The sequence below is a fragment of the Rhinatrema bivittatum genome, chromosome 1 (genome assembly GCF_901001135.1).
Source record: "Rhinatrema bivittatum chromosome 1, aRhiBiv1.1, whole genome shotgun sequence".
NCBI lineage: Eukaryota > Metazoa > Chordata > Amphibia > Gymnophiona > Rhinatrematidae > Rhinatrema > Rhinatrema bivittatum.
This window is the reverse complement of record NC_042615.1, coordinates 107,160,758-107,178,600: the sequence shown is the minus strand read 5'-3', so window position 1 is coordinate 107,178,600 and position 17,843 is coordinate 107,160,758. Positions and strand designations below refer to the sequence as shown.

At 45.2% G+C, this 17,843-nt stretch overlaps 1 long non-coding RNA gene across 1 annotated transcript in view; it reads right to left on the bottom strand.

The window, feature by feature from the left end:
• The window catches only part of LOC115080033, a 260,696-nt gene extending 243,192 nt beyond the window's left edge, over nucleotides 1-17,504 (bottom strand). Inside the window, exon 1 of the long non-coding RNA XR_003853493.1 lies at nucleotides 17,391-17,504. This is a non-coding gene — a long non-coding RNA (uncharacterized LOC115080033). The remainder of the gene's footprint in view (nucleotides 1-17,390) is intronic.
• Between the last annotated feature and the right edge of the window lie 339 nt (nucleotides 17,505-17,843).

Genomic DNA, 17,843 nt, shown 5'->3' with positions numbered 1-17,843 from the left:
TTCCTCCATCCGTGGTGAGAACCTTCCTGGACGGATTACCTCCTGCACTACCCCTTTACTCCTCCTCACTGGAGTGTTGCATCAAGAAAAGATTTCTTTTTTTGTCCTGGAAAAAGCCATCCACCCAGTGGTACTGGGTCTGCCCTGGTTACAACGACATTCCCCTACGATTGATTGGAGTACTCTCCAAATTGCGGCATGGGGTCCAGAATGCCATGGGACTTGCATCCAATGGACTCATCAACCTGCAATTCCAGTAACCACCACGAAGCTGGCTTTACCACCACAATATGCCGAATTTGTGGACGTTTTTTCTAAAGAAAAAGCAGAGATTCTACCCTGTCATCGAAGGTTCGATTGCGCTATAGACTTACACCCGGACACCATTCCTCCCAGGGGGCGAATTTATCCACTCTCGGGGCCAGAGTCACAGGCCATGTCAGATTACATTAAGGAGAATTTATCCCGAGGATTTATTCATCCTTCCACATCCCCAGCAGGTGCGGGGTTTTTCTTTGTACCCAAGAAAGACGGGTCATTAAGGCCATGTATAGATTACAGGGGTCTTAACGCCATCACTCGCAAAGATCGTTACCCTCTTCCACTGATACCTGAATTACTAGACCAATTGCACGATGCAAAAATTTTCTCGAAACTGGACTTGCGGGGAGCATATAACCTGGTCCGAATTAAGCCTGGGGATGAGTGGAAGACCGCTTTTAATACTCGTAATGGCCACTACGAATACCTAGTCATGCCTTTTGGATTGTGTAACGCACCTGCGGTTTTTCAAAACCTTATGAACGAAGTTTTTCGTGACATGCTATATAAACAAGTGATTGTATACCTTGATGATATCCTCGTTTACTCCAAGGATCTGAACACACACCGCAAAGATGTTAAACGAGTCCTACAACGTCTCAGAGAGAACCAGCTGTTTGTGAAACTTGAGAAATGTCTCTTCAAGAAACAATCAATACCTTTCTTAGGATTTATTATATCCACCACGGGGTTTCAGATGGATCCAGAGAAACTGGCCAGTATTCGAGACTGGCCACAGCCCAAGGGACTTCGAGCCATACAGCGATTTCTTGGTTTTTCCAATTTTTACCGGAACTTTATCCCACATTATTCACACATCATAGCTCCGATTACCGCTTTGACCAGAAAGGGGGCTGATACCAAGAGATGGTCTCCAGAGGCAATACAAGCATTTAAGGATATCAAGATGGCCTTTTTACAAGAACCATGTCTCCATCATCCAAACCCCAATCGTCCATTTATCGTTGAGGTGGACGCATCCGAGGTAGCTGTGGGGGCTGTCCTCAGCCAGTGTTCGGATCAAGGGGCACTAATTCACTGTTCTTTTTTCTCTCGTAAGTTCTCACCCGCAGAAAAAAACGATGGTATCGGTGATAAAGAATTGCTGGCCATCAAGATGGCTTTGGAGGAATGGAGACAGTGGCTGGAGGGGGCGCAACACACCATCACCATTTTTACTGACCACAAGAATTTGGAATATCTTAACAGAGCTCAGCATCTCAACCCTCGCCAAGCCCGCTGGTCTTTATTCTTCTCACGTTTTGACTTCAACCTCCGGTATCGTCCAGCAGCAAAGAATGGGCGAGCGGATGCCCTATCCAGATCGTTCGAGGTCGAAGATTCACCAGAGACTCTTCAACACATTATCGATCCCGCCAAACTTATGCTAGCGGTCACTGAGACGGTGCCACCCGGAAAGAATGTAGTGCCTCTCAGACTACGCCCCAAAGTACTTTCATGGGCTCATGATTCGCTATCTGCTGGACACCCTGGGAAAGCACGAACCTGGGAACTACTTGCCCGTTACTACTGGTGGCCCCGGATGAAGGGGGATGTACAAGCTTATGTTTCCTCCTGTCCAAAGTGTGCTCAGCAGAAGCCGTTGCCGGGTCGACCCTGGGGTCTCCTCCAGCCCCTTCCACCCCCCCAAGAGCCCTGGACCCACATTTCCACGGACTTTGTAGTCGACTTGCCTCCTTCTGGGGGGAACCAGGTCATCTGGGTCGTTGTCGACCGTTTTTCTAAGATGGTCCACTTTTTGCCTTTACCCAAATTGCCTTCGGCTCCCGAATTGGCGGATCTCTTCACCTCGCATATTTTTCGACTTCACGGCCTTCCTCTTCACATCACTTCTGACCGGGGACCTCAGTTCACGGCCAAATTCTGGAACGCGCTTTGTCAGAAGTTCGGCATCCAATTGGACTTTACCACTGCTTTCCATCCGCAGGGGAATGGTCTGGCTGAACGGGTCAATAGGGGATTAAAATTATTCTTACGTCTTTTTGTGAACCACTGTCAGGATGATTGGGCCAGCTTTCTCCCCTGGGCCGAATTCTCTCATAATTTGCATGTACATTCTGCCACTGGACACTCTCCTTTTCAAATTGTTTTTGGTAAACAACCTCGCCCTCCACTACCTCTCCCTCTTACGGTAGCTTCTCCTGCTGCTCAACTTTTGGCTCAACTCCTACATGAACTTTGGGTCACCACCAACGCTCGCCTGCACAGGGCTGCCGCGGCAGCGAAACGGATGGCTGACAAGCATCGCCGTCCCGCTCCGCTCTTTCTTCCGGGAGATCGGGTTTGGCTTTCCACTCGTCATCTGCGTCTCCGGGTTCCTTCCATGCGACTGGCTCCCCGGTACATCGGACCTTTCCTTATCAGTAAACGTCTGGGTCCGGTAACCTACCGCCTCCGGCTTCCTACTAGTCTTCGAATCCACAATTCCTTCCACGTGTCTCTATTGAAGCCTCTGACTTCCTCTCCTTTCCATACGACCCCGGGTCCGACCCCCGCCGTCGAGTCCGCTGAGGATGCCATCTATCAAGTCCGTGAGATTCTGGACATTCGGCGCCACCATCGACGGTGGGAGTACTTGATCAGCTGGGAGGGCTTTGGCCCTGAGGAAAACTCCTGGGAGCCTGTGGCAAATATATTGGATAAATCGTTGCTTCTTCACTTTCATCGGATGCATCCTGGGAAACCCGGTCCGTCCAGGAGGGGAAGTAAGAGGGGGGGTACTGTTGTGAACCCCGATCGCGTTTGCACGCGACCGGGCTCCCCTACCTTCTCCAGCCAGGCCAGCTCGGGTCCCCTTCCCCACGGTCCGCGGCGCACGGGCCGCGGCAGCAAGATGGCCACCATCCGGGAAGCAGCGTCGTCATGCCCGCGATCGGCCCCGCCCCTTAAAGGGGCTGGTACCCGGAAGAGGGGCCGGCCCCGGAAGAGGACGTCAGCAGGGAGGGATATTTAAATCCCTTGCAGTGTAGGGCTGATTGCCTTTGCAATAGGTCTGGTGGTTTGTTCCTGTTTGCGGTTCCCTGGTTGTTTGACTCCTGCCTGCCTGATTTTGCCTTGCTTGCTACCTGCCTAGACCCGGATTGGACTCTGACTTTGCTTTGCCTGCTGCCTGCCTGGACCCCGGATTGGACTTTGACCTTGCTTGCCTGCTGACTGCCTGGACCTCGGATTGGACTCTGACTTTGCTTTGCCTGCTGCCTGCCTGGACCCCGGATTGGACTTTGACCTTGCTTGCCTGCTGCCTGCCTGGACCTCGGATTGGACTCTGACTTTGCTTTGCCTGCTGCCTGCCTGGACCCCGGATTGGACTTGGACCTTGCTTTACCTGCGGTCTACCCGGACCTTCGGATTGGACACTGACCCCTGCCTGGAACCAGGACGCTGTACCTGGTTGTCGTTGGCCTGTACCCCGTTCATGCTGAAGCCAGCATAGGGTACTGAGGGGTTCTAGTACCGGGACTTCCACTTCCAGAGTCGAAAGGCACCTAGATTCCTCAGGTGGGTGACTTTTACTCTGGGTCAAGGGTCCACTTACATAACAGTAGGTCAGATTTTTAGTCAATCTGAATCTTGTATAGACCTACTGTTATTAAATTTAAAGCGATAACACATATATCTATTCCAAAGAAGCTGAGTGTTGCAATTGTCCCTTCCTGACAGCTTCACTCCACCTACCTTTCTTTCTTTGTACCTCCTCTCGCTTTGGATGGATGCCTGGCTGCCACGGCGTCTGCCTGCCGTCCTCTCCGGCATCTCCAGACTGACTTGGGCGCTGCCTCCCACCATGCTCCACTGGTACCTTAGGGCGCACATGCCGCGCAGACCTCACTCTTATTTCCTACTTGGCGCGAACCTCAGGGGCGTCCCCCTGTGATGATGTCACGCTGCCTGGATATTTAAAGCCTACGATGTTTGCTAGCCTTTGAGTTAGCAAGGGGGTTTCTTACGGATGGGAATCGCTCTCCATACCCAGCTACTCTGCCTCTCCAATTTTCCATTGGACTCTTAACGCTAACGGGGTACCCGCTCCTCGGGGGCCTCACTTGCTTTTCAGGTCGCTATCAGGAAACCGGTACTCGCTCCTCGAGGGACCATGTTCCCTGACTCGCTGTCTACTCCTACCTTCTCTTCTGCCTGGAAGGATTCGCTATCTTCAACACCAGTGAGTACTACCATCTTCATCTCACAGCTGTTCCCTGGAACCAGGTACTCGCTCCTCGAGGGCCTGCCTCCGTTCTAGCCCTAGTGCCATCTCCTATGTGGAACCGCTGTGTGAGTACATTGCCTTCAAGCCTCTCAACCCTCAGGGATCAGGTACTCGCTCCTCGAGGGCCTGCTCTCCCTATCCTGGGGTTCTCCATACTGGGGCTTTGTGCATATTCCACTGTACTCATTATTCTCAGTTCCTTCCACTACAGCACTGCTACCGGAGGAGTCGCTGTTCCAGCGCCTGAGGGATACTAGCCCAGCCGGGCTACGTCTGCTGCTCACTACTGCCACCTCTGGTGGCTTCATCACATTGTCTAATAAAAGATCAATCTCTGTGTTTGTGTGTCCTCAGCTGAGCCTGACCTGTGGCCCCTCACGGGACTTCCCCCCATGGGCGTGGTCAGCTGCCACAGTGTCCAAGGGTCCACCCAAAACTCACTAATTATAACACTGAGTGGTATATTTAGGGGTGAATTTTCAAAGACTTACATGGGAAATGTGCATAAAATTGGCATATATGTGTGTAAGTAACCTCTGTGTATAGTAAATTAATTTTCAGAAGGATGAGAGTATATGCATACTGTCACTGCCACATGGAAACTTACAGTATGTGTGTACAAAGAAGCCATTTAAAGGTCATTGTGAGGCTTTCCAAGGTAGGGTCATAAAGTATTCACACACTCATGTATTTTATAAGTGTAGTATGTAATGTGGCATGAAATATGCATGCATGCTTTTACACCTGTCAATTAGGTGATGGATATTAAATCTGACTTCTCTTTCATCTACAATGTTTGCATGGGAAGTCTGGGGCAAGTAGTTAAGTGTTTTGGTGAACTGGTGAAAGTCTGTGTCAACTGGTGGAGATCTTGGTGAGCTGGTGCTTGGAAACAGGTGCACAAGAATTTCCATAAGTGAGAAATGTGCATGAATCAGCAAACTTTATAAAATACCTGCCTCCCCACTTAAATTGGGAATCATTATGTGCATACATTACAATTATTTAATGCACAAATTATATATGTGTACTTTTATAAAATAGGTGTATAAACTATGTGGATTCTTACATTTAAAAATCATTTGTGTACTAAATCATATGTGCAAATTTGTAATATGCAGTATTTTATCAACTGTGTGGTTCCTGTGTTTATAAAATACAGATGAAACTTTAGGTGCTGAATAGGTGCTGAATTATACACACAATTGAAAAATTACTATCTTAAACTTTTCTTATGAGAGAATAGTCTCATTTTAGATTGTCTGTTCATTGGGAAAGTTTGCTCATTTTCCTTGTCAGCAAGTAAAGGGATGGCAAGAGATCTATTCACCAGTGGGTTTCTCCTATAATCTGCTTATAAAGACAAACATCCTTCAAGAACAGAGGAATTAAACGGGTAAAATGCATTCCTCCATTATCTAGCTACTTATAATTTGGCAGGTATTGGTGCTTGAAATTTGCATCATCTTAGCTTTCTCCTGATGCTGGTCTGCCCTAATACAGTAAGAGCACACTGAAATGGAGCAAAGGGTATGTCCATTAAGACTACTTCTCATGGCCTGGAAATGATCTTACTAACAGGAGATTCCCTGGGAAGTGATTACAGCTACTATATGCTTTGGCCCACACTTTCACTTTAGATTAAACATTTCCCTGGGTAGTTAAAATCAGGTCAACAACTTGCACTGTATTTGTTGTCCAGTGAGCTGAGCAACCTTAATAAAATTAAAATTAAAATGTGCCATGCTTGATTTAACAATTCAAATGCTGACACAGCTTCAAGGAACTAGATTTTATCTCTCATTTAAAAAACATGATAATGATAAATAGCTATTTAAAATGAAATATATAAACCAATGTATATCCTAGAGTAAAACAAACTTAAATGAACTTAATAAAATAATCTCTATTTGACAAATTTTTGTAAGGAAGATATGGATTGGCCTCTGTTGGAAACAGGATGCTGGGCTTGATGGACCCTTGGTCTGATCCAGTATGGCAATTTCTTATGTTCTTATGTTCTTTTGGGCCAAATTTGTGACTTGGAAGCTCAAATGTATATTTCAGAATAGTATATCTGATATCATGAGTAGAAATCAAAGGGAAATGATACATTGATAAGCTATCAATCAATTACAAGTAAATCCATAGTTCACAGGTTCAAATCTTGACATGGTTGACTCAGACTTTCATCTTTATGAAGTAGATTCATTGCTAGCTGTAACTGGGGAAAATCATTGTGTGTGTAGTTTAGAAATAAAGAAAGCAAAAAATTAGCAAAGAATGTTCAAATATAGGCATGTAATTATGATATTCTTTAATCAGAATGTAGTCTTTTCAGTTTTATTTTTATTTATTTATTTATTTATTTATTTATTTTGAAGAGTTTTATATACCGCCATTCGGAAACGTTAAAATAACGCCATCATAACGGATTAATAAAACTGATGTCAATTACTATGGTTATTGCATGTCTGAATTCTTCCTATTATAAAATTATTTTATTTATTCCTTGATGTTGCAGTATAAGCAAGCACTAGAAGCACAGAGTGTGCGTGGTTCCATCTTCAAATCAAGTGTGCTTCTTGCCATTCAAATCAAATATCAATTTGGACTTCAATAAAAAAGTTACGCAGAGCTCAGATACTGAAGAGCTGTGTACGGATTTAATTGCTGTATGCTGAAATTGCAAAAAGTAAGACAGGGAACTTTGCATATCTCAGTTAAGGTTTACTAAGAAGGCAAAACACAAAGCTGAGCTGTGTCATTTTGAGGTAGACTATAGAAAGGAGTTACATTTTACAATGTAGATGTGGGAAAGATGGATCCAGCCTAGCCAAAGGCAAGAGCTCAGATCATTGGAGCAAGTGCCAACCCTTACTAATTGTACTGTCACTGATTTTAACCATACAAATCACTGAGCTCTATGGAAATTGTGTGCACATCTATAGAATATGACATATTGAATGACTAGTTTAGGCTTGAAATTTCAGGTCAAGTTGATCAATGGGTTAAAATCTGGTTCTGTCCTGGTTTTATCCTATTGCATACAAAGACTTGAGGTTTTGTTTTTCTAAGGGAAGGCAATAGGGAATTCAGATTATGAAAATTTGGAGCAAGTTGGCAAGCCTAGATAATTATCATATGTTATAAAACATTTGCTAAAGTTAAAGTTGTGGAGGAAGGGATCATGTTTAATTGCAAAATTGCAAATACTGTCCTTTACTTGCAAATAAGGATAAGACAGTTAGCATAGGGATACTGTGTTTTATAAAACATTTGCCCTAATAAAGTAATTTGTTTTGTAATATTTTTACCTGCAATGTAAGAAACGAAACCTAGACTGTTTAGTTATGGGAAACGGGCTTTGATAGTCAAGGGAAAGAACCCCAGGCCTGGGATACATGGTAACAATATAGGGGTAGATTTTCAAAGGTACATGTGGGCGTACATGTGTGCACACTACCTGGTGCACACACATGGATGCCCAATTTTATAACATGTGCGCACAGGGGGTCGTTGCACGCAAGGGGGTGCACACTAGTGCATCTTGCGTGCACCAATGCCCACAGCCTTCCCAGTTCCCTTCCCCTAACCTTTCCACTCCCTAGCTCTATTCTAACCCCCCTGACCTCTATCTTACCGTTTGCACCTGCCTCTGTGTGGTTCTCCAGTCAAATGCATGTAAACGTGAATGATGAGCACTCAATGAAAGTAACTTTCAAACCGGTGCATGGGCACACATTTGCGTACGTACAGCAGCCCGCATCCAGGGACGCGGCTATTTTATAACTTGCACACGTTAATGCATTTGTGTTATAAAATAGCCTTTCTGCATGCACATGTGCCAAATTTTAAGTGGGCACATGCATGGACACGCAAATCCCGCTTTGGCTGTATAAGTTAGAGGATTTTTAAAAAAGGTGTGCACCCACGGCATTCCCAATTTACCATTTCATCCACCAGTTCACCCAGTTGACAGCTAAGTCCTCCAACCCCCACTGGCTTGATAGCCTACACTCCCCCTACTAATCCCGTACCCTTTAAACCCCTCAGAAATGAATGACTCAATATTTTTATTTTATGACTTACATGGCCTCTATAGCAGAAGTAAAGTTATGCAGCAGAGGGGACCTTAGCACACGCTGGGGTATTTACACCCTCATCTCTTGGCCATGCTCCAAAATGCTCCTGCACTGACCCTTTTTGGAAATTGTTTAGATGTGCACACCGTAGCATTTACACTCAGATCTCAGAGCTTTATAAAATATAGTTGGCGTGCACAAGACCAACTTATTCGCCCATCCTCCAATTAACACACATACCAGGCTTTTGAAATTCACCTTAATGTGAATAGGCTGAAAACCAAAACTTTTTGTGGTTCTTGAGGACCAGGGTTGTATTCCTCTGCTCCAGAAACAATAGGTTTACCGATATTCTGAAACTTTAAGCTTCCCACAGGCAGCTTCACTACCAGCAGGGCACAGAAAAAATGTGTTATTAACCAGCTACTCCCCGAAAATAAGCAATGAAATGAATGTATTCTCCTATTTATGAAATTACTAACCATTGTAATATGGAAGAAGTAAGCAAGACCCAAAGAAGAGAGAGAATCATATTTTATTCTGATCAAACAATGATTACAAAGAAGACAATTTTAGTAAAATAATCCCAACATGTCTTTCATAATTTTTTTATTCATATTGTAGGGACTATTTTTGGTATGCTCTGGATCAACAGACTTTTTAGTCAAAGTGCCAAAAGTACCAGAACATATACTTGTGCAATGTTGGAGTGCTGGAATAATAAAATGGAAAAGGGGGTAGGGTGTGCATAAATGGATACTTTGCATGCTATTAATGTTAATTATAATTATCAGATATCAAGGGAGAGGAGTAAACAGTCATCACCAATTTTTCAAATATGTAAAATCTAATAAATAAAGCATATGTTCAATTAAATCAGAGCTGTCACCTTCAAAGCTCTGTACTGACTGTGTACCTGATTGGTCTCTTCATAAGTCCTGCTCCTGATACTTCTTGCCACTACAAATTAATAGGGATGTGAATGTTTTTTGACGATTTAAAATATCGTCCAATATATTTTAAATCGTCAAAAATCGTTAGAGGCGATATTTAATAGGAATTTCCCCGATTTATCGTCAAAAATCGTAAATCGGGGGAAGGGGGAGGGGAAGGGGGAGGGCGGGAAAACCGGCACACTAAAAGAACCCTAAAACCCACCCCGACCCTTTAAAATAAATCCCCCACCCTCCCGAACCCCCCCCCCAATGCCTTAAATTACCTGGGGTCTAGTGGGGGGGGGGGGCCCGGTGTGATCTTTTACTCTCGGGCCTCCGGTGCATTGTAGAAATGGCGCCGGCGCTACCTTTGCCCTGTCAGGGCAAAGGTAGCGCCGGCGCCATTTTGTTTTTTGTCCCCCGACGTCAGGAGCGTAGGAGATCGCTCCCGGACCTCTGCTGGACCCCCAGGGACTTTTGGCCAGCTTGGGGGGGCCTCCTGACCCCCACAAGACTTGCCAAAAGTCTTGTGGGGGTCAGGAGGCCCCCTCAAGCCCCCCCAAGCTGGCCAAAAGTCCCTGGGGGTCCAGCGGAGGTCCGGGAGCGATCTCCTACGCTCCTGACGTCGGGGGACAAAAAACAAAATGGCGCCGGCGCTACCTTTGCCCTGACAGGGCAAAGGTAGCGCCGGCGCCATTTCTACAATGCACCGGAGGCCCGAGAGTAAAAGATCACACCGGCCCCCCCCCCCCCCCCCGTCGTTTTGCCATACAAAATGGCGCCGGCCATACGCCGTATGGCCGGCACCATTTTGTATGGCAAAACAATTCGAGGGCAGGAGGTTGCTCCCGGACCCCCGCTGGACTTTTGGCAAGTCTTGTGGGGGTCAGGAGGCCCCCCCAAGCTGGCCAAAAGTCCCTGGGGGTCCAGCGGAGGTCCGGGAGCGATTTCCTATGCTCCTGACGTCGTTTTGCCGTACAAAATGGCGCCCGGCCATACACCGTATGGCCGGCGCCATTTTGTACGGCAAAACAATTCGAGTGCAGGAGGTTGCTCCCGGACCCTTGCTGGACTTTTGGCAAGTCTTGTGGGGGACAGGAGGCCCCCCCAAGCTGGCCAAAAGTCCCTGGGGGTCCAGCGGGGGTCCGGGAGCGATCTCCTACTCTTGGGGTGGCCTCCTGACCCCCACAAGACTTGCCAAAAGTCTTGTGGGGGTCAGGAGGCCCCCTCAAGCCCCCCCAAGCTGGCCAAAAGTCCCTGGGGGTCCAGCGGAGGTCCGGGAGCGATCTCCTACGCTCCTGACGTCAGGGGACAAAAAACAAAATGGCGCCGGCGCTACCTTTGCCCTGACAGGGCAAAGGTAGCGCCGGCGCCATTTCTACAATGCACCGGAGGCCCGAGAGTAAAAGATCACACCGGGCCCCCCCCCCCCCCCGTCGTTTTGCCATACAAAATGGCGCCGGCCATACGGTGTATGGCCGGGCGCCATTTTGTACGGCAAAACAATTCGAGTGCAGGAGGTCGCTCCCGGACCCTTGCTGGACTTTTGGCAAGTCTTGTGGGGGACAGGAGGCCCCCCCAAGCTGGCCAAAAGTCCCTGGGGGTCCAGCGGGGGTCCGGGAGCGATCTCCTACGCTCCTGACGTCGGGGGACAAAAACAAAATGGCGCCGGCGCTAACTTTGCCCTGTCATATGACAGGGCAAAGGTAGCGCCGGTGCCATTTCTACAACGCACCGGAGGCCCGAGAGTAAAAGATCACACCGGGACCCCCCCTCTGGACCCCAGGTAATTTAAGGCATTTTGGGGGGTTCGGGAGGGTGGGGGATTTATTTTAAAGGGTAGGGGTGGGTTTTAGGGATGTTTTAGTGTGCCGGTTTTCCCGCCCTCCCCCGATTTACGATTTACACGATATTTAAAAAACCAAAACTGCGACGATCCGATTCCCTCCCCCCCACCAGCCGAAATCGATCGTTAAGACGATCGATCACACGATTCACATCTCTACAAATTAATACTGAGTCCAGGTCTCTTTCCCCTGTTTCTGTGAGTGATTATGCATTTTGCACCGCACTCCAAGGCTCTTCCATGTCACCCACTATTCCTCAGATCATAAGCTCATGGCAGCTCCACCTGTGTACCCTCATCTATGTCTTCTCTTCTTCAGTGCCATAATACTCCTTGCAACCCTCACTAAACAACAAATCAATGAGCACTTCGAAGAGGAGGCATCTTTGCCAGAGAGGAGATAAATCTACAAGGCAGGAGGAGTGAGGGGAGAGGATGCAGCATTAATGAACATTTTCAGACCAGACCACAACCAGACCAGACCAGACCTGCTTTATTTACTTGTAAATAAATTCTATAATTTAACTTTCTAGCTATGTGTGTCTCTCTCTGTCAACTCTTGCTTTTGTCCTGCCTGTGTTTCTTTCATGTATTTCTCACTGTGCCAGAATGCTACCTGCACCCTGTACTAGACCATCGCAAGATAGCCTGAATAACCAAGTAACTAGGCAACCTTGCAGAAACAGTGTGTTTTATTTCTGTGACATTTGTTATTTCACAGATCAAACATAGTTCCTTCTTGAGATAGAAGAATCCCATATATATACATCAAGCATTTATTTAAAGATTGGCAAACATCAACCAAAAGCTCTCTTTAAAGCTGAAACCTGGAATTCTCTAAACCAGGCTCCACACAAAACTATGCCCTTTTGCAGTGATAGCTCCAGGCTTACCCTAGTCTCCTTCTGACAAGGCCCTGCTCCTCTAGCTGTTCTGCCTCCCTGGAAGACCCCTGTCCTCTTGAAGGTTCTGCCTGGCAGCTGTTTGACCCTCTGTTTACCAGTTACCCTTCTTCAGCTTTTCCAAGGGACTTTTGTTTCCTCTTAAACAATGCCCTAACTGGCCATACCTATCTCCAAACCTCCTGTTCCCTTGGAACTGTATCACTTAGTAACTTCTTGGCTATGGTGATATCATATCCTCTTTCCTTTCATTGTTCCCTTTACAGCAGCCTCTGCTTCTCTGGTGGGCTAACTGCATCTTAAACCGGGTTCATATTCAGCTAGGTAGAGTCCTATTGTAGACATAACCCTCCAAAAACTCCTCTTTAAAGCTATATTTCTTCCTTCTCATTTTCCATTCCTTTTACAAAGTCCCCTGAGTGAAAACGGACGAATGTCCATGGGCAAGCACAATATGTGTTGTGCAGCGGACGACAAACCAGCTAAGGGGGGAGGGAAAGGTGAGGTAAGTAGGGAGGTAGGGCTTGGGCAGGGCAGGCAGAAGGAGTTAGGGGAGGGGGAAGATTAAGAGGAGGGAGGGTAAGGAAAGATGGGACACTTAAAGAAAGGTGAAGGGAGGGACCAAAAAGGGGAGGGAACAAAGGCTGCCACTGGATGACCACAGAAGCTTAAAAGCTTTCGACCAGCAAGACTCCCCCTTTTTGCAAAGCGGCAGGCGTCCTTGGCAGCAGTTTATCTCAGCAGCAGTTCCTTTTTGAGCTGGTAGCCTGCTGAGTAGAGCAGTGCAGCCAACATCAGGTATACAAAAAAAACCCCAAACAAATGGGGGAGTGTGGAGGGGGAGCAGGCAGCGGCGGAGGTCCCGCCAGGCTCTGCACTGCTTGCGTGGGACCGGGAGATGGTGGGCAAGGACCCAGTCATGAGTTGTGAGGCTGAGGGCTTCGATACGAACCTTCGCTGGCAACAAAAAAAAAAAGAGGAGGAAGGGAAAGTTCATGGTGCCGAGACTCGCCAGCGGTGGTGAGATCGCCGACATGGGCGGTAGCGAGCTTCCCGGCTTCTCCCTGATGTATGGAGTGATCTGGTGGTGAGATTCGCTATTGCCAGTGGGATCGCCAGGGAGTTGGTTGTGATTTTTCTCCCCACTGTGTGAGACAGGATCGCGATGGGTGTGCTGGGGGAGGGAGGAGGTGCTGGGGAGATCTGGCAGCTGGGGGTGGTGGATGAAGCTAAAATAAAAAATAAAAGAAGGAAGAAGTCAAAACTGCATGATAGGAGGCTGGCGGTGCGGCCCGTGTTACCCCCACCCTTGCTTCATCTCCTCCCCTTCCCATGCTCTTGGGCTGCCAATCACAATATGCCAGTGCTGGAGGCCGAGGAACATGGACGGCGACGAGAGGGCAGCTTGGCCTACCCCTGAGGCCACACCCCCAGTTTTCAAAATGTTTGGGGCCTCATGCGGGCAGCTAGGGCGCAAGTGGCAGCCTGATTGCCCCCTTGGGCAGCAACCTGATCCCTGGCAGTGCAGCATGGGCAGAGGTGCAGCGCCTCCTCTCCTTGTACTTCAAGATGGCACAAAAACATGTGGTGGTGGCCATCTTGAAGTTGGCTAAATGCATTGTGAAAGGAAGGGTAAGCGACCATCTTGGGAAGGGCAGGGCATTAGGAAGCAGCACATGGTGGTGGCCATATTAGAAATGGGTAAAAAGAATGTGGTGGTGGCCATATTGGAAACTGGCAAAAACAAAAAAGAGAGGAAATGGGGGTTCACAACAGTGGCCATCTTTCTGAAGGCAAAAGATTTAAAGTGACAGATATATATATATTTAAAAAATGCAACATTTTGGTAATTGCACTGGTTTTCAAAAAAATATATATACAACATATGTTTCACAATACTATTTCCTCGCAGTATTCACATCTTAGGTATTTTCATGGCAGGATGGCAACACGAAAAGGAAGCAAAGCCCAAGTGCCAGCAAAGCAATTAGAGAACAAAAAGACCAGAAGCAAGAAACGACAACAAGCCACCAAGCCAAGCTTGAAAGAAAGACCACGACGAAAAGCGCTCACAGCTAACAATCAGCGAGACTTAGAAGACCTAATGGCCAAAATTAGGGAACACGCACAAGAGCATGGTACGGAATGGCGAAGACAGCTGCTGCTTGGCAGTAACGCTTCAGCGCAAGCAAAGGCCCCAAAAACAAAGAACAATACCTGCACCCCCAGCATTAATAACATCAGAGCAAGCGATGAAAGGCAATTGGCAAGCTCTGGTAAGTCATTAAAAGAGACAACACTGCTCACATTATCCTCCGACTCCAAGTCGCTTGACACAACAGCAATGAAGAGCTAGCCCTAGCTATTGGGCGAGAAAGCAAAGCATGGTCACCCCCTGTTAGAGTAGAAAGTTCAAACTATATACAAATGTTGATATTGATAAATATGTAAAATCCTAAGTTGAAGTATGTGTTGTATAAAGCTTGTGCTGTGGCCAAATGACCCACATAAAAGACTTCATTGTTTGAAAGCGGGTATGCATTGCATTATTTCATTAAGTAAGCGATGGCGAATATGAGTCATAGGAGGAAGAGAAAGCTGGCCCTTACACATATTGTGTACTTTATGTTTCTCACAGCCTACATAATCTTTCTTTGTGGACTGATTCCAAGTGCATATCATCTAGGATCAACTATATTCTCCCTCTTCTTGCCTTTGTCTCTTTCACAGCTCTCATTCTGTTACAACCTTTATCTGTCTTTCTTAAGCTAAGAGTATCAGTCTCTCACACTATCCAGCTTCCTTCCTCTGTGTGGGGTTAAACGCTGTTTTTTAGAAAGGCACCAAGATAGGATGACATATATGCTTTGGAAATTTATCTTCTGCCCATACCAGCCTTGGAATTAACCTTTCTCCCTATCCCATCCCAGTTTCTGGAAGTGTGTAGTCTTGTAGTGGGTAGCCTATGCTTACGGTGCAGGGCAAACCCATGACCAGGCTAGTTCCTCCTTAACCCAGAGTTCTCTAACTCTCTGCAGCACAGGACAGAGTGCTAATCTAAATGTTTTCAAGTGCCACCGTGTAGCAATCATGCAAGATGTGGGCAAGTATGTTGTTGGGAGCTGGGAGAAGGAGGTGGAGAAAAAATATTCTAGATATTAACCTGCGGTGACATTATCTGCCCAAATAATATAGAGTACAGAGGAGCTAGCAACAAAGCCAGCTGTGGAATATTTTTTAAAAGGCACATATATATCACTCAATAAAATTTGTTAACTGACATTTTAGCTTAAATGCAGTATTTCCAAACATAACACACATTGACTTTTAAGATGGACTCCTGTTCCTTGTATTTGTCTAATTGCAAACATTTATAATTTCCTAAAATTACTCGCTCTCAGTGCTAACTAAAACAAATATACAATATTATAAATAAACAGATATAAAACCAAATAGACAAATAAGCATACAGTAACATAAAACAAAAAAAAAAAGAAAAATCAAGACATTCATAAACCTATATAAAATAGAATTTAGCCTTAACCAAAAGCTTGCTGAAGGAAAACAAATGTCTTTATTTTTTCTTTTTTCCTAAAAGACAGATACTCTGGCTCAGGTTGAAGGTCCAAAGATAGAACAACAAAACTGGGTCTGGTATTGAAACAGTTTGACCCAAATTTTCCTGTAAGTGGGCCAGTCTCAAAGAAGGAACATAAATATCTCGTTTCTCTACTGTATATAGAGTTTGAGAGGGGAATAATCTCAAAAAGCCTCCCTCAAATAATCAGGACCATCCCATAGATTGAAAGTTCTGTACAACAAAATTACAACCTTGAAGTCAATACACTAGATAATAGGTAACCAAAGAAGAGACAACACAGGAGTGATATGATCATAGTAACAACTCCTTGAGATCAACTGAACTGCAGCATTTTGGATAAGGAGCAAAAAATAGCTCAGCTAATCTGGAAGCCCTAGGTAGACTGGATTACAGTAATCCAAGTCTGTCAATGCAAATCACTGGACAGTTGAGCTAAAATGCTGAGGAGATCTGTTGCTAATATATGAGTCCAAGCAGTCAAATAAACTGCATTGTCACAAAAATACATTTACAGGTATGACGAGACCAATTTACATTAGTTACCTTAGCATGATTAAAGTAGTTAGCAAGATATATCTGATGCCCTAAATGAATGTCAACCAGATAATTGCACTTTTGAAATAGAATGAGATCAAGAGAGCTTTACAAGTAGTACTGAATTAGAATTTTTTAAGGAGAAAAGTTTTTCATTTTTGTTTTTAAATTTATGTACTTGTACCGTCTATAAAATTGTATGAATGTTTTATTTACTTGTGAACCATTGTGATTGTCTTTTACATAGAATGATGGTATCAAAATAAAAATAAATAAATAGATTTTACATAAAATCTGTGAAAATTCCCTGCAACTCTCATGATCAGTTTCTACTTATTTCTGGGTTATAAGACTTGCATTTATATAGTATTTGCGAATAATACACTATTTCCAATGTATTTCTCGCATCCCTGCAAATGACTTGGCGGAACATGACAGTAAATCAAAATAAGCTCCTTTTAGACATTCCTTGTTTTGGATCACTTTTAGCTTTGAAGTCAATTATCCTGTCTCTACAAAGTCAACTCTGCTTATCTCTACTTTGTTCTCCTGAAACCATAAAACAATTGAATATGTCAACCTAGAGAATGCAAAGAATAGATTTCTTCAAAATGATTGAATTTACAGTTCTCCAAAGCTAAGCACTAGAATACTTAAGACTATTGAGTCACATGATTCAAGTTTGGCCTCCCCACATCGCCACAAATAACTTGAATTTAAGATGCATCATGTACCACCTGATGATATTCTAATAAGTTCTCAAGCCAAATGCCTTTGTTTCTTTGGAGGTTAATTATAGGAAAGCAATCTTCATGGCTGCTGCTGTGAAAGTCAAGTGTGTTTAAGACAAAGGCCTCAAGCCTAGTGTCACAATATTTTTATTTTTCTTCTCCAAATGGCAATGTCCAAAGGAACAGCTTTTCCTTGCAGTCACTCACCTGTATTTGTGAGAAAAGGTCACTCTATTAATGCAGCTCAGAGGAGACGAAATAGGAAACACTCTTTGTCTGCAGAGAACTGATTCTGTAAGAGTGATAGCTGACTGTGGCAACGTCACACAAAGGTTGTTGTAGCCTCCCAGCACCAATTCTGTTGTGAAAACAAAACAGAAAAGAAAATGTATACCAATTTGTCCTTTTCTACTTTAAGATAAACACAAAATATAAAAATGCTGTGTCTGTGAACATAAACAAGGCTGTTAATATTGGCTGTGTGAGAAAACAGCTGTCCGAAAGTCACTTAAAAAGGCTCATTTTAGGACATAACAGACTTTGGATATCTATCTGGAAAATTAATCAATCATTTTGAGAATTTAGTGGAAGAAAATGACCAAAAAAAACCCCATCATCTTATGTGCTCAGCTGGTGGTAGAAAGTAGGCAGAAATAGCAT